Raw genomic sequence first — 23,261 nt, forward strand, 5'->3', positions numbered from 1 at the left:
TGTTGAGTAACAGTACCCTGATTTTCTGATGGAGAATTACCCTACAGTCTCTGGTTGGGTTGACACTCACTCCTACCTCCATTGTTGAGCCTGTGATCCATGTCTGGCTGGTCAGCATATACCATTCCCCAGACCATGTTAAGAGTTGTGATCTAAGATAGGCAAATGCAGTTCTGGGAGTCGCTTGAAACTAATGGAAAGGGGGCAGTCTCCTTCCCTGTGTACATCTGGACTTGGTTGCTGTCAAGGAGGAAGAACCTTCCTGAATGGAGCCAACATAAAGAACAGCAGAACCAAGAAATGGAGAGAGGCTAAGTTTTGCTAACTTCACAGGAACCCTTGGATGTAGCTGTACCTGAAGACCTCACTTAGGTGTGAGCCAATAAATTCTCTTTTTTCTTTTTAAACTTAATCAGTTTGAGTTGAGTTTCTGTCACTTGCTATCAAAAGAATCCTAATATATCCCCTTTGGGACACAAGTCATTTGTAAAGTTGATTGCCCAGGGTACATTTTTGCTGCATGTGTGCCTCATGATAAGAATTGCTTGACTAATTGATTCACTCCTTAGAATGGTCAAAGGGACAGAACTTGAAACTATGAAATTGCTCCTCAGTGACATTCACTCTACCTCTCCTCTCATTGGATCTGGACTACTGACAACAGCTGCTTCAACAACTGCTAGGTGCTCAGTCAGTGCACTCTGCACTTCAAATGGTCCAATCAGTACCTAGAAGAGGAAAAGAACCTTTTGATCACTACAACCCCCAAATAGGAGATCTCACCTGGCAAAGTGTTACTTTCTTAAAGTGGAAAATGTACAAACCAAGAGGACATGATGACATCATCAGCTCTGCCAACAAACCAGAAATACCTGTCACTGTCCATCTCTCTTCTGTCTCCAGGGACATAGAAATTCCCTCTTATCGTGGCAGCAGTTTTCTCTGGATTGTCCTAGATATCAAGCAACAAGCAAAGGAGCTAGGAGAGGCAAGTCTCAGGAAAGTTCATTCAACGAATATTTGCCGAGCACCTAATACATTTCCAGACATTGTTCTAGGCAAGTGGGGCGTGTTAGTGATTAAAACAAGGATTCCTGACAGAGCTTACATTTTAGCAGGCTATTAAAGGGAAAAAAGTAGGAGAAAATGCTAATAATGCTATTAAGCATTTATTTATGCCAGGTGGCATAAGAGCTAATGTTAATCGAGCATTTCCATCCATTGTTGTAAACGCTTTAGGAGCACTCTCAATCCTCACAGCCCCTGTTTTACAGATGAGGAAATTGAGTCTGAGAGAAGTTAAAAAACTTGCCCAAGGCCTCAAATAATGAAGGGCGGAGTTGGATGCTTCCTGGTCTCTCACTAAGCCTGCTGCTGACATTGAATTCTCACCACCACCCAATGAGGTGCCTCTTAATCCTTTCTTTTGGGTGGAGTGAAGGAAGGCTTGGCAAGGTCATCTTCACTGTCTGAGGTCACAAGTTAGTCAGTAGCAGAGCCCTGCCTGTTTGACTTTGGAGCTTGAGCTTTTAACTGCTGGCCTTACTACTCAGCTGCCCCCAGGACTCGGGTGAAGAAGTCTGAAACAGCCCACTGTGATACAGTGAAGTCCCAACTGAGCAGGAGGGTGTGCTAGGACAGGAATGGTGCCTGTTCAGAAAAACCTCTGAATAGCCCTTGAATTACTTTGAGGGCCACAAAGGAGCTGACACTGACTAGGATAAGAGAATGTTCCTATCTGCTTTATTCCGTCTCAGCACTCTCCCTCCTGGACATCCCTACCTCCGGGGAACAGGATGGGCGAGGCTGCATCATTTAATTGATTCTCTTTCTTTCTTTTCTCATGTGTTGAATTCATATGAGTTACATAAATATACAGTGCAACTCCACTGGATAGTCAGGTGATTTGCCTAAATTGAATATAATCTTCAAGTCCTAAGACTTTATTAGCATCTCTTTAAGGCAGTATAAATGTAGTTGTGTCTTTTGGTGGGGGGACGGGGTGGGAGTTCTGGGACTGTAGGGCTCTGATTGTCCCCAGGAAAATGTTCAGTTGCCCCTAGTTGCTCCTTGTTATTCTTAAACTGGGGGACGATTTTGTTCCCTAGGAGACTTTAGGCTGGCAATACCTGAAGACATTTTTGATTGTCATGACTGGTGGAGAGGGAGGTGCTGCTGGCATCTAGTAGGTAGAGGCCAGCTAGAATGCTGTTAACATCCTACAATGTATGGGATGGCCCCAGTGACACAGAATTATTCCATCCAAAATGTCAATAGTGTCAAGACTGAGAAAGCCTGGGCTTTCCTGTTCTGAAAAGGGGAGATCTGTGATGCTGGATTATAGCTTTTGTTTGTGGTTCAAATGGAGATTTCTGCCCCAGTACGTCTTAAGGTCTTTCTGCATGAACATCCGGTACACAGTGGGCGCGCTGCACAGGGTGGTGATGGGATAAGTGGTAAGCGTCTGGACGATGGAGAAAGACACAGATGTCAGAAGTGGTTAATTAAAGCCCACAACCGGAACTGATGTCTAACCTCTCACTCTCCTTCATTAACATGTGCCCATCTCATGGTCACTACTAGGAATATGACAGGAAATATTTATTAGTTGTCACTAGGGAGTGTATGTCTTTTGGGAATTTCCAGTGACTGGAAAGAATGTTTATATGTTAGAGTAAGAGACCTATGCAATCAAATTCAACAAAAAATAAATTGTTGAATTTGAGAACAACTCTAAAGTATGAACTGGTTTATGCTACCCCAGGGCTGCAAATTGCCTTTCATGGTAGATTCTTGAAAACTCCTGCCCATATATTCATGTACAGTATTGACTCTGGATGTAAGCTAACCTACTGAGACCTTTCCAACACCGTTTCTATAAAAGACATCAGTCCTTTAGAGTGGATTGATTAAATGCATAAGATATTTTTCAGGCCTTTTCTTAAATTGTTTAAGATTTGGTGGGCTCATTATACCTCCTTAAAATCAAATAATGACCTAGGTATCTTAAATCTAGAGAAATATTAATGTTTTAGAGATCCTTTTTCTAGAGAGGTTCCACTTTGTCATGTAATGAATCGACAATTTGTATTAAATTTAAGCATTTGGGAGAATGCTTTCAAGATGTGTGTCTAGGCTATCTGGATTGTCAGAGATCAAGAATAACTTTTGATGTGTAAGTGAGTGTTTCTACTTTTGCTCCCTAGATTCCAACTGTTCATATTAAGCGTACTGTATATAACTAAGAGTAGTGTCGATCTGTGAAATTTTTTATGGCACTTAAAATATACACATTATCTTTGTAAAATAAGAATATTCTTATTGAATATTAAGTAAGATGTATTAATAATATTAATATATTATTAACTAATTGATAATGTTAATATATTAACATGATTTATGAATATATATTAATATATTAAATTTTAAAAATAAAATATTTAATATTTTATAAAAACTAGTATTCTTATTTTATGAAATGTAGGTTTTGAAACTGCACAGTTAACTTATCTACTTTAGGGCACTTTGTAAACCTGATGTAGAGATCCCAGTTCTTATGTTACCCTACATTTCTGTTAAGATCCTCAAGCCATCTCGTCAGACCAGTTAGCAAAATTGCAGGGTGAGTATAGCTTTTATTTACACACAGGTGTGGTGCTTATTTAATAATGCATGATGAGAATTTTAGGCTGGTTAATTTTAAATAACTGCAGATGAGAAGCAGGCTCTGAGGACTGGAATTTGCTTGCCCTTGGAGAGATATTTGCATTTGTGGAGGAAGAGGGGATGACCTTGTAGGGACCTGAAATTGGCCACCCCAGGATATGTCTCTTTGGCATGGGATTGTTTGGGGCTGATTGCTTTTGATAAACTGGGACAGGGAGGGAGGCTCTGGGGAATGGAACTTACCCTTGTTGGGACACATTTACATTTGTAAGGTAAATCTCTATCTGTAAAAGGTGCCTCCCTCTCTGTGCCAAGAAGAAGAAGAGAGATGACCTTGTCCCTAGAAACTCTTAATGGGGAAGGCAAGAACTTAAGTTGGTTGCTGTCTGGCAATCTCATGTAACTGATTTAGGGTGGTGGCTTCTAACCTTTCTAACCTTTACTTAATCCGATTTGATTCTTGTCTAAAAGTCATGGGATCACCCAATGACCAGACCCCACCTGCACTGATACCATTTTAACTTTTTTTCATGTTCTTTGCTTTGTCTTGTAAAGAGACGACTCACATACCCATGCCTTATAAAACTAGCCCTAACCCTCAACTCAGGGCAGCAGCAGCAGCAGCTCTGACTGCCCGTGGGTCCTGTCCCCACGCACCAGCTCTGCCTGCCCATGGGTCCTGTCCCCATGCCCGTGGCAGCAGCAGCTCCCCATGCCAGCAGCAGCTCTGACTGCCCATGGGTCCTGTCTCCATGGCAGCAGTAGCGGGGGCAGCAGCAGCAGCAGCTCTGACTGCCCATGGGCCCTGTCCCCATGCTGTCCCACACTATTCTCTAAATAAAAGAGCACTACTGCTAGATCTTGAGAGTCCAAGAAATCTTTCTTTCGACTCCTCGGCTCACCGACCCCACATCAATACATATTTTGTTAAACTTAATTGACTTTTCATGGTTGAAAAATAATTGGCCTGAATCACATTTTTCTAAAGGCTAAAGAAATAGGTGTCATCTGATACCTCAATCTAGCTGTCTCTGGCTGAGAAGGAGAGGCATGCCTGGTTTCAAGAATCTTGGGTTCTGAGAATTAACAAAGCAAGAAGCATGGGGTGAGGGGAGAATGGAAGGAGCTGCTCTGCGAGAAAGGTGAGCCCAGCTTCAGTCTCTTCTGCACAGGGGTTTGGATTTATCAGCATTGTCTTTGTTTCACTGAATCAGAAACCAAAGATTTGGTTAGACTTGAGACTTCTGTTATTTAGAACTAGACTCTTAAGCGGCCACAGATTTAGCGACACTAGCACATCGTGAACAATTTGAAGCAGAAGAGTGAATTTTGTGCCTGAGAGTGTTGTGGATATTCTCTCTTCACTCTGTTAAGTACATTCAGGGGCCGGCCCGTGGCTGAGTGGTTAAGTTTGTGTGCTGTGCTTTGGCGGCCCAGGGTTTTGCCAGTTCGGATCCTGGGCACGGACATGGCACTGCTCATCAGGCCATGCTGAGGCAGTGTCCCACATAGCACAACCAGAGGCACTCACAAATAGAATATACAACTATGTACTGGAGGGCTTTGGGAAGAAGAAGAAGGAAAAAAAAAAAAGACGATTGGCAACAGTTGTTAGCTCAGGTGCTGATCTTTAAAAAAAAATTTCAAAAGCCAAGTCCCTGGAGACTTTGCTTCTTAAAAAGGAATGATTTCCATAAGCCCAAGAAGCCCTGTATCTTGAGGAATCATTTTTCTGTGTAAGGGAGAGATGTAGCTAGAAGTCATGACTTACATCTAGGAAGGTGTCAGTGTCAAACTGGGCCATCCAATGCACAAAGACACAGGCTCCTTGAAGCCAGGAAGAAAACACACTGCCAATGGTGGCCTTGACCCAGCCAGTGTTGGACATGTTGTTTATGACATCTGAGGACTCAGGTCTAGCCAATACCTAAATGATGCAGAGAAGCAACAAGACACACACAAAAAATCAGGAGAGCAAACAAACTGGTATCTTTGAGGACTGGCCAGAACCTCAGTGGCTGCAGAGGAGGGTCAAAAGAAGCCCCAAGGCAGGGTGAGCGATTTTACCCCCCACTTTTGTTAGAGGACTTTTTCAGAATCCTAAATAGTCTCAGGGTGGAGTGGAAGGCTGGGTTTGGCATAATTTTCTGAGTTTATCCTTTAATGCAACAAGTATTTATTGAACAAATATTATATGCTAGGCACTGTTCTACCTAGCAAGGTGAGCAAGGTAGACCAGATCTCTGCTCTTATTTTAGCGAGATAGATAGTGAATGAGCACACAATAAAATGAGTAATTATATAAATCAGTGTCATAATTTCAAATAATGATAAGTGCTATGAGGAAAATAAAACAGAGTAATGGGATTGTTTTAAGATATCTAGGAGGGCCTCTCTGCGTGGGGACATTTACCTGGCGATGAGGAGAAGGAGCCAGACATGCTGTTGTGAGGACTGAATCAGGGTTGACTCCTAAGTTCTTGCTTGATCAGTTGGTGAGATGGTGCCCATTTGCTGAGCTAAGTTTGGGCAGGGGCGTCGAGAGTGCTGTTTTGTAGACGTTACGCTGGAGATATCTAAGAGCCATCTTAGCAGAGGCGTCCGCTAGACAGTTGGGTACACGTGCTGGCAGCTCAGGGGAGAGTTTAGCAAAAACAGTGTTTCCTCCCTACCTTCCACAGAGGGTGTAGTCAGTTCCAAGGCTGCTCTGAGAGTGCTGGGCCATCTTGGGAGAGCCTGTGGTCCCACTGGTGAAGTAGATGGCCATTGGTTCTTGACTTCCTGTCTCCACACAGCTGTGTTCTGCAGACGCGGATCTGTAAAATATGGACCCCAAGATGGTGGCTGAAGATGGCAGACCAGTTTAATTCTGATAGTTCTTTCATTCTGTTCCTTATGTCCTCTTGATACCAGAGGATAGTTAATAGAACAGAACCTAATCCAGAGCCTCGCTGAGAGGAATTTCTGAAGAAATCTTAGAGGGACTTTGCACATCAGTGCTAAGATTTAACAGCACATTTCTGTCTCTTTTTTTAAGCTCCACCTCCCTATAGGCCAAATAGAAAGGGAAGATAACTTTCAATATCAATAACAAAAGGATGTGTATTTTGTTTATTTAAACATTTTTTTCTAAGTGCTTTTTTTAAATTTACAAGTTTCAAAAAATCAGTATTGAATCTTTGTAAATTGTTATTAACATTTCAGGAGTTTTTATGATTTAAAGGAAGATCTTTTGGCATTTGAATCAAACTTTTTAATGCTTTTTTATTCAATATCTTCAATAGCCCTGGCAGAAACAGTTAGTTGCTCACCGAATAGCATCCCAATTGTTTTGCACTGATAAAACTCTGATTTTGTTCAGCTATCAGACAGTCATGTGCTTTAGGGGAGACTGTTTCCTGTTTAGCTCCAAGGGTGACTCTTGATTAAACTAAGCTAATCATGGTCATTCCTTCCCTTACCAGCACCTGCTTTAGGGATGGTCACATGATGCAGTTATGGTCAATGAGATTTAAAGGCTTTATGGGAACTGTTTCCTTGTTCTAAAAAGAGTCATGAGGAAGGGATGCTGCCTTTCCCCACCCCACTTCTTGTTTTCTGGCCTTTGGTGAGTTACTCAGTTTTCCTGGGTTTCTCCCATGTATGCATGTTATTGAATCTGTTTGACTTTTCTCCTGCTATTCTGTCTCATGTTAATTTAATTTAGACCAGCCAGAAGAACCTACAAGGATAGAGGAAAAGTTCTTCCTCTCCTACAGTCCCATGAAATTCTCCCTTCATTCCCCAAGCCTGTACAGGCTGTGGGAGGACTGTACCTTGAAGCCTGACTACATCCCATTGCCAAAACATGCTGGGAATACTCTACCAGTGTGGGAGCTCCTTTTGTCCTGTTGGTGAAACAGATGGCCATTGGATCCTGTCTCTTGGTCCCCATGCTGGTATGCTTTGGGGGTACAACTCTGTAAGTCACAAAAGAGGCAACAGTCAGTTCTAAATGCAAATTCTCTGACTTAGAGCCTAGGACCCTGGTTTGGTCATCTGTGCTCTTTGAGAATAACAGCCCATATCTTGTCATATTGGGGCATCATTTTTAGAGGGGGAGCTGCCATTTTTTTCTGTTTAAAAAAATTTTGTATTGATTTTTATTGCATAAGAAATATATGAGGCATCTACAGTCCAGCCATAATTTTCTTGGTAAAAGATCTTCTATTCAACCAATTGCTCAAGCCAAAAATCTGTAGTACTCAGTAATTTTTACTGTCTCTCTTTCTGTATCTACTTGCATACCTACCTACCTACCTACCTATGTCACATCCTATTCATTGACAAGCCCTGTCAACTCTACCTCCAAAACTTATCATTAATCTGTGTATTCTCTTCATTATCTCTACTCAGGGACTGGACTAGCGTGAGATGAGTGAAACATTTGCCTCAGGCATGGTTTTTTTTTTTTTTTTTTTTTTTTTTAAAGAGTTTATTTTTTCCTTTTTCTCCCCAAAGCCCCCCGGTACATAGTTGTGTAGCCCCCCGGTACATAGTTGTGTATTCTTCGTTGTGGGTTCCTCTAGTTGTGGCATGTGGGACGCTGCCTCAGCGTGGTCTGACAAGCAGTGCCATGTCCGCGCCCAGGATTCGAACCGACGAAACACTGGGCCGCCTGCAGCGGAGCGCGCGAACTTAACCACTCGGCCACGGGGCCAGCCCCTCAGGCATGGTTTTTAAGGGGATGCAAACAAATTCAGCAGTCAAGATAGATAATATTTTAAAGTCATATTTTTTAAAAAATTAAAAATTAATGCAAAAATATACGATAAACAAAATATTAAAGTTTTACTTAAATACAGTATCCAACCTAGCACTTGCATGACTCACCACACTTGGTCAGCCTAATCCTGTCCCTGGCACCAGTTAAAACTTTATTTATAAAAACAGGCAGTTGGTTTGAGGATGATAGTTTGCCAGTTTGATTATTTGTATTTTCAAGAAATTTTTAAAATATTTTCTTTTAAGAGACTTATAAAGTTAAAATTATCTTATGATTGTTCATAAATTACAAATACATAACATAAATATATAAAATACTTAAAATTATATGTAGGTATATACATTTTAAAACAATTATTTTGTTATTTACATGTATTTTTAAAAATTTATTTTAAAATTAACATGTTATTTTTCATGATCACTGAATATTTTGGTGTCCATTTAAATTTTGTGCCTGAGGTGTGTCCTCTCTCCTCTGCTGCTACCTTGGTCCACACCAATATAGCCTCTCACCTGGACAACTGCGACAGCCCTCTGCTGGGTCTCTTTCTTGTGTTCAATTGTTAATAGAGCAGCCAGAGAGTATTTTTTAAAATGTAAGTCAGATCAAGTCCTTCCCTCTCCTGCAGCACCTGCAAGGCCTCTGCAGTCCACCGTCTCTTGCTCCTCAACCTCTTTACCTCCTACTCTCTTCCTCGCTCATTGCACTTCAGGCACCCTGGCATTCTCTCTGCTCCTCAAACAGATCCAGCTCATTCCCACCTCAGGAGCTTTACCTTAGTGTTCCCTCTGCCAGGGACATAACCACAGATCTTCAGAAGGTTGGTTCCTTGGTGTTCATATAGCAGCTTAAATGTCCTCTCTTCAGAAGCCACCAAATCTAAAATAATTCCCCCATCCCACGTCCGGTCATTCTATCTCATTGTTCTGTTTTGTTTTGAAGCCTCTTTTGCAATCTGTATTATCTCGATCATTTACGTGTTTTCTTGTTTGTTCGTTTTGCAGTGTAGAGTATCAGTGCCATGTTGATTTTTATATCCCCGGACACTGGAATATTGCCCTCTAGAGACCACATTAATAATTATCAAACTCGATATTTCATTAACCTGAGGATGAACATGGCATCCTCGTGTTATTTTAGTAAGTATTTCCCCATTTACCAGCGAGGGTGAGTGTTCTTTGTTTTGTTTTTTTAATACGTGTACTGCTTATTTATGTTACTATCACCTATTTTTTGCCCCTCTCTGAGAATGAATACTCAGGTATGAATCAGGAGATGAGACTTTCACTCAGACTGAGACCTTGTAAGACAGATCATGAATTCTTGTGTTGGGGGATGCTCTGGTTTCAGGACTAGAAATTGCTGTCCAGCTTCCTTCTCTCTCCTCTCACACCACCCAAGTTAAAACAACACTTCTCACATATCATCACATTTTCCAAAATCAGGTATTTGCTTCATTTAAGCATCTTGTTTTCAGTGTCCAGTCACCTCATAAACTCCTTAAAACCCAACCACCCACCATAGCTTATATCTGATACCAGGAGCTTGGTCTTCAAGGTGGGGCAGTTGGACATGACAGAGTCCACAAATGAGACCGTAGCCTCATTGACCACAATGCTCTGGGCCTCAGATATTTGCAATCGATAGAGATTTTTCTTGGCAGTCAGTTGCGGGGGGGAGGGGGGGGGTGGTTTCCCAGGCACAAAGATGGTTCCTGAGAAAACCACAAAAGGCGGCTTCAGTCATATCTTTTAAGTAGATAATATTTCCTCAAGCATCCTGGTAGGCATAGATGAGGTCTCCTGAATACTGTCTGTTTCTAGGGTGTAACCTCTGCATTGGGCCAGCAACAAAATGGCTGGGGAAGAAGTGAGAAGGGAAGGAGACTGAGCTCACTGAGCTTTGTTGCCATTATCTGTTCCCCTCAAGTTGTCCTTAATTTACATGGGTCCAGGTGTCAGATTACTACCTATTTGAAATGTAGCCTGATTTTGAAATTGTGTGATGCAAGGAGGTGGTGGAAACTTTCTCTTTGTTGTTCCCTCCTTGCTTGCGAATGGCCAGTGCTGTGGATTCCAGCATTTGCATTGGACACAAAAGTTCATTCTCCTTTTCTTGGGCTGTTCTGTAGACTTTCTTCCATCCATTTATCACTTATCGGGGGCCTACTCTATGTGACTGGCACGTGCTGGCACATCCTCTTATGATCCTTTGTATTTCTGTGGTGTCAATTGTAATGTCTCTTCTTTCATTTATAATTTTATTTGGGCCCTCTTTATTTTTTTCTTGATCTGTGTAGCTAAAATTTTGTCAATTTTGTTTATCTTTTTTTTTTTTTTTTAAGATTTTATTTTTTCCTTTTTCTCCCCAAAGCCCCCCCGGTACATAGTTGTGTATTCTTCATTATGGGTTCTTCTAGTTGTGGCATGTGGGACGCTGCCTCAGCGTGGCTTGATGAGCACTGCCATGTCCGCACCCAGGATTCGAACCAACGAAACACTGGGCCGCCTACAGCAGAGCGCGCGAACTTAACCACTCGGCCACGGGGCCAGCCCCAATTTTGTTTATCTTTTTAAAGAACCAACTCAGTTTTGTTGATTTTTTCTATTGTCTTTATAGTCTCTGTTTTCTTACTTTCTACTCTAATCTTTATTATTTCCTTCTTTCTGCTAACTTTGGCTTAGTTTGTTCTCCTTCTACTTTGTTGAGGTGTAAAGCTGAGTTGTTAATTTTAGACCTTTCTTTCTTCTTAAATTAAGTATTTATCGCTAGAAACTTCCCTCTTAGAACTGCTTTTGCTGCATCGCATAAGTTTTGGTATGTTGTCTTTTCATTTTTCTTTCTCTCAAGATACTTTCTGATTTCTCTTTTGAGTTCTCTTTTGCCCATTAGTTGTTCAACCAATGCCCATTCCTGATAAAAACTCTCAGCAAACTAGGAATAGAGGAACCATCTTCAAGTTGATAAAGAACACATAGAATAAACCTACAGCGAACATCATACTTAATGGTAGCTCTAGGAGGGACACTCCATATGGTCCCAGGTGTCCGCCCTGCCTGGCAGGCCCATGCCCTACTGGAGGGTAAGGCCAGGGGCAGGGTGAATGTGGGGTCTGGGAAGGGGGAAGGAGGGGTGGCCAGCCCAGCTTGGTGACTACACTTGCTGCCAGACCATCCCTCACCTGACACCCTCCAGTAGATCCACTGCCTCTGTGCTCACCAATAATGCTGCTGCTGCTGCTGCTGCTGCAGCTTCCAGGTCCCAGCCTGGATCAGTGCAGGTGAGTGAGAGCCCTGCCCTCTGCCAATGCAGTAATCCTGCAGGATTCCTCCAGCTCTTTCTAGGGGTGCCCAGTCCTTCATTCCTTCCCAGGGACCCAGGAGCTCTGTTCCACATCCCTCGCTAGGGTGCCCCACTCACTCACTCTTCCCAGGTCCCAGGAATCTTCCAAGCATTAACCAGGGATCCAGTGTCTTCCCCAGACATTGCCTCCCACACACTCTATAACCCTCTCCTGCCATCCAGAGCCCATCTTACTCCCCCTGGCCTCAGATCCTGTGAACTGACCCTCTGGATTGCCCAGATGAGTGCTCAGATTGGGACTGGAGGTAATAAAATCTGAATATGAACATCAATGGTGCCCCTGTGTTGTGCATTCATTCTATGGATGAACCTCTCCTAAATGTGGTCCCTCTGTAATTGTCCCCAAGCCCCATCAGAAAGAGCCTAGGTCCTGATTCTCCCTGCTGGCGCCAGCTTCCTGGGTGACCCTGTGCACCCAGTAGATATCCAGGACACAGAGGTCCAGGGGGAAGGCTCCGAACAGCCCCTGGCACCAGCCTTTCCTAGGTCCCAGCCTAGGTCCCACATGGGTGAGTGAGGGACCTGCTCTCTGGGAACCCAGGAGTCCTGTAGGACTCTTCCAGACCTCTCCAGAGGTACCCAGTCCCCCATTCATACACGGAGCTTTCACCCCTCAACTTTTGTACATATGCAGCCACCCACTCATGTCTTCCAAGGGCCCGCGAATCCCCTAGCCCTTCCCAGGGGTCCAGTGCCCTCCCCACACATCCTTCCCCTCACACTCTATAACCCTCTCCTGATATTCAGAGCCCTCGTGCACCCCAGCCTGGGGTCCTGTGAACTGATCCTTTACTCCATCCATCCTTGGGGCCTGAGATGGGACCATTAGGGAGAAAACCAGAGGCTGGGAGAAGGGCAGAAGGGGCTGAGCCTGGGGGTGGGAGAAGCACATACTGTCTCCTTCTCACCCACCACTAGGGTCACCCTTGGAGAGATCCCCTCTGCAGCTGCCCTTTTCTGGGGTGCACAGACACACACACTCACAGGGAAATAAGACACCACAAGCACAGAGACACACAGGCATGAAATCACCTCCATCCTCACCTGGGGACTCGGGCATAGGGCTCAGGGACAGGCTCACACACAGACCCACACTGCAGACACAGGCAATGACCCCTGAGGAGAACATATGCACACACAGACACACATACTTAGGGCCACATGAGACAGCCCCACATGGCAGACCCTACACACACTGGACACACATACAGAGAACACAGAGATACACACTTAGATAAAATCAAGAACACACAAAGGGGTAGTAGATTCACTCACACAACCAACACACACACAGATATATAACACAGACACACATAGATGCTCCAGCAGGGACGCACACTTCCAGAGACACAGACTTGCATGACCAACATACAGTCATTCAGAGATACAGACACACACAATACATACAAAGACACACAGAAACACAGTGCCATACAGTGGAAAACTCACATCCACAATCAATACATTCACAGACACAGAAGCACACTCACAGGTCCATAATGCAGATTTACACACCCAAACACAATTGTGCATGCACGTGCAGGCGCAGACACACATACACACACACTCCCAGACCTTCATCCCTTACCCAGGCTTACAAAACAAGCAGCCCTGACACTCAGTGGAGGCCACTGCAGGCAGACAGGATGAATAGACCGGGGTACGACCCGCCCCACCTAAGCTGCCGTGGAAGGGGGTGTTTTCCTGGTTCCAAACTGAGTGCTGGGCATCTTCCCCCAGCCACGGCCTTCTGGACAGCTGTGCTGGGTCCTGAGGTACCAGAGAGTGGCCAGGGTAGGGTGGTTCTGTGGACAGGGGCCCCGGGGAGGGACAGGGACCCTGACAGTGTGCACTTTGAGTGGAGGTGTTGCATGGGGCTTAGCAGATCCCGAGGTCAAGAGAGGGAGAGAGGCATGTGTCCCCAGGACCCTGCAGTGTTAGGACCCTGCATGTGTCAGAGTCGACTGCACCCTCTCTCACAATAACAATAATAAGAATAATGCCATCATCAGGACTATTATGTGACAATATTATCATTAACACAGCAATGACTGAGTCAGTCCCTGGTGGAGAAGAAAGGGCTGTGACCATAGCCAGCTGGTTTGAGCTCATCTTCTGAGCAGCGCCAACCCCAAGCAAAGCTGGGTCCTAAGCAGAGCTTCTCTCTGGTCCCTTCACCCTCTGGAGTCTCCAGGCCTCAGTTTCCCCTCTCCCCAAATCCCTTCCCGGACCAAAGTGTCCTCTGACCCTTTTCTCACCCTGGGTAAAGCCCTCTCTCTGATCACTCTGAACCTGACTCTCCATCTATGCAAGGGGGATAGAGGTGGTACCAACCTCAGGACATCACAAGATGATGCCTGCACAGGGCTTAGCACCGTCCCATAACAAGAGAGGCCCTTGATTGCATCATTATTGTCTTTAATGGCTGCACACTTTTAAAGGTGCCAGTTCTGGGAGGACAGATGCCCTTGGGAGATGATGATGCTAATCTCTACACGAGCTCAGTATGAAGCTGCTTCTTGTCCTTATGACAGTCTTGGGATGCAGGCCTGGACACTCCCAATTTAATGAAGAAAACCCATTCAATGTCACACAGCCAGTAAGCAGCACAGCTGAATCTTAAACCCAAGGCTGCTGGCCTGGCCTCCAGGGGCCATGCAGGGCTCCCCTGTATGGGAGGCTGACACTGGGTGGCTTTGGGGAGCAAGCGCTTCCTCGGCTGCAGGAAAGATCTCACCTGTTCCAGGCCCCCAACCTCTGTTCACTTCTCCTTCTTTCCCTCCTCCCTGCTGGAGCTCTGATCAAGGTGACCCTGGCACCCTTCATGAAGTCCCCAGTCCCTTACAGGAGCCTCTCTCCCATTCACTTCTGGGCTAGTCCGACTTCCACCCCTTCTGCAATAGTCTCTCCTAGACAGGACAGTCCACATCTGAGGTTCTTGAGGCAGGCAACAGCATCTAAACAGAATTTCCTATGCACTTGTTTTGTTGTCCTTCTTTTTTTTTTACTTGTTCTTGACAGTTTCTTTACATTTATGGTAAAAGACTTTGGTTTTCCATTATAACTGATATATTATCAATTATATAACTGATAACATATCAGTTACATAACTGACAATATATCAGTTATATAACTGACATAACTGAAATAACTGATATAACTGAATGTTTCCTGTTTGCGATAAATATACATAATAATAAAAAGCAATGGGATTTAAAGCAACGATTTCAAGCTGCCACGGGTCTGAACAAGTTGAGGAAATGCTGTGTGCACCTTAGGCAGCTCACGACAGGGCGCAGGAGAGATGATCACCAATGGGGTTTGTCCTCATCACCTGGGTCCATGGGCCCCTGCTACCTGCTTGGCTTTCTCTATCCTTCACTCCTCATGCTTATCTTTTTACACATTAATTATCATGGTTGCTATCTATTGATTTAGGTTCAAATCTACGAAATATGAATGTGAATACTTTCTATTGGCTATTTGGAATTGTGTTTTTAACTAACCTCGATTCTCATATTTTTAACCATAATACAAGATCACTCTATTAGGCAAATCTCTGTGTACTTCAGAAATCTGACGTTGTGTGCTCTGGTTTAGAATCAAAGTGAGCATTGAAAGAAAACCTCAATGATTTTAGAAACTTGGGCTAAACAGTAATCTGGAATTCATTTTTGTTGGAATAATAATCCCAGTATTATTATAATACCAGCTGCCCATCTCTCTGTTATGTGCATGTCTAACAAACATCTCTCTCTATATATTATTCTCATTTGTATCTTTAACACACATTTTTTTTTTTTAATTTTCCTTTTTCTTCCCAAAACCCCCTGGTACATAGTTGTATATTCTTCTTTGTGGGTCCTTCTAGTTGTGGCATTTGGACGCTGCCTCAGCATGGTTTGATGAGCAGTGCCATGTCCGCACCCAGGATTCGAACCAATGAAACACTGGGCTGCCTGTAGCGGAGCGCGCGAACTTAACCACTCGGCCACAGGGCCAGCCCCATTTAACACACATTTTTTATTGTTATTTTTTCCCATTTTTCCATACATTTGTATTCCATACATATATTTTGGGGGATGTCCCAAAGAATTTAATCCAGGTACTTCATGAATATATGACAGGACAACTAGACTTTCCATCCACTATAAGTTTGTATTTACTTATTTTTCAGTTGTAAGTTGGCTTATAAATTCTAAGTTGTTTATTTTTAAAAAAATTTGCAATGTTCTTTTCAGCAAAATAAAACTCTTTAACAGTTTGTGTGTCACATACAGCTTAAGTGTGGTATAATTTATGTATAATAACAGCATCTTTTAAATGAATAAAATGATGATGAACCCATCACCATATTAAGACAGTAAATACACTCATCACTCCTTAAAGTTTCCTCCTGTTTGATTTTAACCCATCTGTCCTCCCGCTCCTCCATGAGGAGATACTTGAGGGGTATGCTTACCTCCTGCAGGCTGGTTTAGGGTTTCTAAAGATGACTCTGTAACAGAAATATTGTAAAGGTCTTTGAGGATCCTCATTATCTCCAATATTATTTCAGCTAATGCGTATTCTGCCAGACCTCTTCCATCTTGGGCCTGGCGATTTTGGAATGCTGTGGACGTTGACAGTCGTTACAACTTTCTTCAGAATATGTGCGTATGCTGCTTTCCTCTGGAGATCTGTCCTTGCTGTGAGTATACTAAATTTCCTTATGGCTATAGTTTTAATCATAAATAAGTAGGAATTTCGATAGTCATTGGACCTTTTATTTGCATTCGGTACAACAAATTTCCCTCTAAATGCTGCTTTCATGGCATCTCACAAATTTTAATAAGTCCTATTTTCATTATCATTTAGATTGAATTATTTAAAAATTTATGTTGAGACATCTTCTTTGACCCATGTGTTCTTTAGAAGTGTGGTGTTTAATGTCTAATTCTTTTGTAGTTTTTCAGCTATCTTTCTGTTATTGATTTCTTATTTAAATCCATGGTTGTCCGGAAACATAGTTTCTATGATTTCTATTACTTTAAATTTGTTATGATCAATTTGTGGCCCTGAATATGGTGTATCTGACTGAATGTTCTACGTGAGCTTGAGAAGGACATATATTCCGCTGTTGGATGAAACCTTCTCCAGACGTCAGTAGATCCAGTCGATTGAAGATGCTGTTCAGTTCCACTGTACTCTTATTGAATTTCTGTATGCTGGATCTGTCAATGACGGATAGAGGGTTTTGAAATCTCCAGCTATAATAATGGATTCATCTATTTCTCTTAGCAATTCTGTCACTTTTTGCCTCATGTATTTTGACAGTCTGTTGTTAATACATGCACATTAGGAATTGTATGTCTTCTTGGAGAATTGACCCCTTTACCATTAAATTGATGCCCCTAATTTTCCCTGATAATTTTCCTTACTCTGTGGTGGTGTTTTGAAGGATAATTTCATTGGCTACAGAAATGTAGTTTGATGTTTCTTTTCTTTTAATGCCTGAAATATTTCATTCCACTTTCTTGTTGATTACATGGTTTCTGAAGAGAAGTCTGATGTGGTTCTCATCCTTGTCCCTCTATGGGTGGTTGTATATTTCCCTACGCCTCTGCCCTCAGCTCCTTCCAAAATTTTTTGTCTTTGATTTTCTGTAGTTTAAATAGTATATGCCTAGATGTAGATTTTTAAAAAATTTATTTTGGTTGGAATTCTTTGAGCTTCCTGAGTCTATGGTTTGGTGACTATCATTAATATTGGAAAATTCTCAGTCATTATTGCTTCAAATATTTCTTCCTTTCCTTTCTTCTCCTGGTATTCCCATTATGTGTACGTTACATCTTTTGTAATTGTCGCACTGGGCTTGGATTTTATGTGCTGCATTTTTAATGTTTTTCTTGCATTTGTGTTTTAGAAGTTTATACTGACATTTCTTCAAGCTCATTGATTGTTTCCTCAGCCATGTCAAGTCACTTAAGGAATGCATCAGACACTTCCCTCATTTCTGTCACAGTGTTTTTGATTTCTAGAATTTCCTTTGGATCCTTAGAGTTTTCATCTCTTTGCTTACATTCCCCATCTCTTCTTGCACGTTGTTCATTTGTTTCATTAGAGCCATTAGCATATTTATCAATTTGGTTTTTAATTGTCTGATAATTCCATCATGTTTGCCATAGTGAGTTTGATTCTAATGCTTGCTGTCTGTGTTCAAACTGTTATTTTTTTTTCTTTTAGTCTGCCTCGTAAGGTTTTGTAGAAAGCTGGATGTTGTGTCCTAGTTTAAAGGAACAACTGCGGTAAATGGGCCTTTAGTGTGAGGACTTATATTTGTCTGGCTGGGATTAGGCTGAGTTTACTCTTAGGTGAGACAGGAAGAAGAGAGAGCTCTGGAGCTGGGTACTTCCCTTCACCTAGGTCACTTAGTCTTTGGAAAAACCCCACTTAGGCTCTGTTAAAGCAGTTTCTCTCGCAGGCAGGTCTTTTTAAGAAGAACAGAATACCATGAGTTTATTTCTAAATGGCTATTTCTGCCCTCTCCCTGCCAACAGCATGAGCCATTTTTCTTTAATATTTTCTGCGGGAAGCTGTTGGGATCCCTGAAGAGAAAATTCACACATATTTGAGAGGCCCCTAACAGTGGGCACCCTGGCATTTTCAAATCTCATGCTTGTCCACACTGAGCAAGCAGGAATTCATCAATTAACAGTATAAGTTTGCCTACCATGGTGTTCTGATTCCTATGGAGATTTCTCACCTTGGGCTTCTGCTCCAAGAAGTGGTGCTTCTCTGTGCTGCCGTCTGGTTCTCTGATTCTGCAGGCAACAATGGCCCTGTGACATCATTTCTCTGACAGATATATGAAGAGTTTTTGACTTTCAGTTTGCTCAGCTTTTTTCTCGTTATGTGGACAGGAGTGACAACTTCCAAGCTCCTTAGAAGAGGGGCCAGAATCCAGGAGTCCAGCTCTTTCTTTTGTTTCCTTTACTAACTTGAACACAAATTCATGTTTTAAATGGAAGATAACTTTGTAAAATACTCTCAAAAGAACTCAATGAGAAAGACAACAATATGTTCTCAATGAAAAAACTACAATTTATAAACACTGCCCTTTAAGAAGAAAATGTAAATATTAAGTATTTTGTGAGCCCATACTTTCTCACACTTGCCCCTGCCAGCATGGTTGAGTGGCAAAGGACAGGGAAGCTCACTATCTCCTGAGCATTGTGTGAAGAAAGGAATAGCCATGATTTTCCATTTGCCCTCCATGGATGCATTTTCCTATAAGAAGATTATTAGGTCTGACATTTGATACTATAATAATATTGCAATATCTTGGCAACTTTTTTGGACTGTCCTCAGGATCTGATCATCATTTAAAACTTTTGAAACAGGAAATATGTTTTTGGGGTCAAGAAAATGAATGTTGGGGCCAGCCCGGTGGTGCAGCAGCTAAGTGCCCATGTTCTGCTTCAGCGGCCTGGGGTTCGCTGGTTTCGATCCCAGGTGCAGACATGGCACCACTTGGCAAGCCATGCTGTGGTAGGCGTCCCATGTATAAAGCAGAGGAAGATGGGCACAGAAGTTAGCTCAGGGCCAGTCTTCCTCAGCAAAAAGAGGAGGATTGGTGGCAGATGTTAGCTCAGGGCTAATCTTCCTCAAAAAAAGAAAAAAAAGAAAATGAATATTTACATGGTATTAAAAAGGGGTCCTGTCCGGATTTTATTGAGCTATAATTCCACCAGGGATGACTTGTGGCTGGGAAGTATTTTTTGGCAATTCTTGAAATGCTAGCTGTCACTTATGTTGTTGACTGTGCTTTTTCTCTAGCTACCCCTCACTCTTTTTCTCATTTGATGACACCCTGTTTTCAGTGGTCTAGGAAAATCATAGGACCTGATGTGCCATAATTCTTTATCAATTCAGCAAATAGGCAACTCTACGTAAGATTTCAGAAAAGCTTTCTGGTTAGTGAAAGAGGCATATCTAAGTAGAAAGATTTCACCTTCTCATTAATTTTGTAATTTTCTAGTAGGCTTTTAAAACAACCCCAAGTTATGGATTACATGCGTTAATATTAGGGTTGAGAAAAAAGATCAAGGTTTCAGCTCTGGCTGGTGTTACCGCTTCTGTCTGCTACATCAATATACATTTAATCTTCTGATCTATAGGTAAAAGCAGAAGTAGGAGGACCTTCCTGATTCCTGGGAACACCCAGCATGCTGAACCCAGTGGGGTGCCCATGCATGGGTGCTGGACCAGGTGCACCTCCTCTGGCGTGGTCACCTACGATGCCTCAGCCTGCACTACATGGTAAGATGAACTGAGGAGTATCACTAGACGTGAAGAATGTTAATCTTTCTCCCTATGGATTTGGTGGGATGAATGGAGACATGTAACTGAGGACGCGTAAGTCCAAGGGCAAACCTGACTTAAGACACTGTAAAATTTCTGACGTTTGTGGGGACAGACATCCAACAGGCAGTGGCATTGCTCCACATTGAGCTGGGGAGCTGGGCAATCACATGGAGAAGGGAAGAAGGTGCTTCAAGAAAGGCAGAAAGAGCGGTTCTGCAGAGGCCCGTTGCACGGAGACAACATGCTGGGTGCTGCGCAGATTGAGGAGCACCACTCAGGTGCTTGGCCACCAGCCGACACCTGAGCGGTCCACACATTGCTGAGGAGTCATACAAACTCTTGAAGTAGGCCCTATAGGGTCTTCCTCAAGGGTCAGGGAGCGGGTGTCCCAGTGATCCTCCGGGGTGACCTGAGGTGTGTGGAGAGCAATCAGCAGCAGGCCAGGGAGACGCTTTGAGGAGGATGGCCCAGAGGATCTCTGTTCCAACCTCACTGTCTGCGCAAGACACACGAAGCCTGAGTCTCTCCGGTCTTCACTTTTCAGAGGCAGGATCTGCAGCCGGGAGCTTCTTCGTGCCAAAGGAGGAGGAAGGCCAGGAGAGCGAGGGCAAGGTAAATGGCAGGGTCTCTTTTCTATTGAAACTTTTTCTTAAAGCACAGCCATGCGCTGCAGTAGGTTGCTGGCTCTGCTTCTGAGAGGGTTTCAGCTCTCTTTGGTGCTGGAGCTCGCGTGGGCCACGTCACCCTCCCTTCACCCTTGTATCGCGCAGGTGAGCGTGCGGTCCGGCGGGCCGGCCACATCGCGAGGACCAGCCTGCATGCCCAACGCCACGGGCGTCGCGGCGGCCACGAGCTCGGGGCCGCCAGCCCCTCCTGCGGCCGGGGGGCCTCTGAGCCATCCGCCCTCGCCTCCACCTGCCCCCCGCGGTAAGGCCACCTGAAGAGTCGGAGTTGCCTCGTAGGGCGGGTTCATCTCTTGGCCTCTGGCTTGGTTGGGTAGAATGGGGAGACGTGCGCGAGGGCTCGGCAGCGCGAGGGCCAAGCCGGCCGAGGCCACTGGAGCGTTCCTCGCGCTTGTCGGGCCGGACGTCCCAGGGGCTGCGTCCTCTTTCCAGCCTGGGCCGGGCCGCTGGGCCGTCGGGTGCCTGCAGGAAGGAAAGAGGATGCCTGCAGAGAGGCAGAAGGGGCGGTTCTGCGGAGGCGCGTGGCCCGGAAACCCCGTGCCGTGCCCTGCGCGGGTTGAGGCGCTCCCCTCGGCCGCTTGGCCGCCGCCGGCCGAGCCCTGAGCTGTCCACAAGTTGCTGAGGAGTCGCGGAGACTCCCGCAGCGGGCCCTGGGGGGTCTTCCTCAAGCAAGGGTCGGGGGGGCGGGGAACAAAGTAGGTAATGCTTAAAAGCAAGTGGTTCTAGTGGCAGTGGTTGCAGATCCTTATGAATATACTGAGAACCACCCATTATACACCTAAAATGGTAAATTTTATGGTATTTGAATAATACCTCAATTAAAAAATTCCAACCCAAAGTGACTGTGTGATCTTTGCAAGTGGTTTAGCTTCTCTAAGCCTCACATCATTTATCTTAAACTCAGTTGTCTTAAAATGGCAGAGAAGAGAGAATGGATATTGGCAACAATTGCTGTCTTGGCTCTAAATGGCCTGGAAGGTCTGGACCAAGCCCACCTCTCCCATGACTCTGGGCATCATAACCCCCTGCTCTGTAGTCTGTGCACGAACTTTCTGAGAGTTCCTCTAGTGTGACCTGCTCCCTCCGCCCAGGACGCCCCCTCACCTGGTGAACTCCTGTTTAGCCTTCAGGTCTCAGGGCAAGCAGGGCTTTCTTAGGGAAGGCTTCCTTGATGCCTAAAAGAAGCTAATTTCCTTTAAAAATGTATCTTCACAGAATCCCAGTCCTTCACTTCAGAGCAGTCACGTGTTTCTTAACAGCGGGGATACATTCTGAGTAATCCGTCGTTAGGCAATTTTGTCATTGTGCAAACATCATAGAGTGCACTTACACAAACCTAGATGGTATAGCCTACTACACACCTAGTCTATACAGCACTGTCCTTATGGAATATGTGGTCCATCGTTGACCAAAACGTCATTATGCGGCACATGAGTGTATTTCAGTTTGTGGCTATATTTTTATTAGAATATTATTAGGTTAAATCTTTTGTTCTGCTGTATATAAGCACCATGAGTCAGGGGTTGTGTGTTTTGGCTTACCATGATGTCCTTTGTGTAGAAAAGTGTAGGTTTTCCATCAATATTCACTGAATGGATGAATGAATCGGAAACCTGGACACAGAGATGCAGAGGCCCTTTTACAAATTCTTTCAGCTGTTCCTTACCAGACTTGGAATCTACGCCTCAGCACTTCTAGTTCAAAGTATCAGCAGATCTATGTTTTTAAAATGTTTCAAAGTATCAGAAATGTTGACCTTGTTCACACTTCCATGTGCCACCTGGCTGCACATTAGAATGGCATCTTAATGCACCAGAAAACCCATGCACTGAGGCACTAATATGATAGGAAATGTAGGAGGCAATCTTCAGCTTTAGAAAGGAAAATCATCCTAGGAAAACCTCATTGACTGTGTTAAAATTACAGTCCACGTGCCAGAAAACATATGGCATGAACTTTAGAATGAAACAGGCATTAATTCAGCCTTGAGGCCCCAACACTAGCTGTGCGGCATTGGACAAATTACTTCCCCATTTTGAGTCTCCGTTTTCCTTCAGAGAAACTGGGAATAGTAACTGTCTACTTTCTAAGCTTGTTATGAAGTTTAAGTGCAATAAAGTGTAAAAATGAAGAACGTAAGTTACCTGGGAGCAGGGACGATGTTTGTTCTCTGCCGTATCCCCAAGACCTTGAATCATGTCTGGCACGTAGCAGGCACTTAATATTTGTTGAACAAAGATTTTTCAGTCTTGGAGGGAGTTCAGAAAGAGGGACGGGAAAGATTTTTAAAATAGCATAGCTTTTAAAGAAAAGGTCACGTTATCCTACAGCACCAAATTCCCTTTTATATTTAGGAAATTGAGAGTCTTTTTTTCTTTTTTCTAAAACATGCTGATACAATGGGGAGTAGGATGCAGAGGAGTAGGATGCAGAATTTG

The 23,261-nt window shown here is 43.8% G+C and overlaps 2 pseudogenes; one reads left to right on the forward strand and one right to left on the reverse strand.

Annotated features, from left to right (window-relative positions):
• LOC139040113 (THUMP domain-containing protein 1-like) overlaps positions 1–23,261 on the forward strand; it is a 40,768-nt pseudogene that overhangs the window by 9,833 nt on the left and 7,674 nt on the right.
• LOC123276973 (acyl-coenzyme A synthetase ACSM4, mitochondrial-like) lies at positions 550–16,332 on the reverse strand (annotated as a pseudogene).

The sequence above is a fragment of the Equus asinus genome, chromosome 14 (assembly GCF_041296235.1).
Source record: "Equus asinus isolate D_3611 breed Donkey chromosome 14, EquAss-T2T_v2, whole genome shotgun sequence".
Classification (NCBI taxonomy): Eukaryota; Metazoa; Chordata; class Mammalia; order Perissodactyla; family Equidae; genus Equus; species Equus asinus.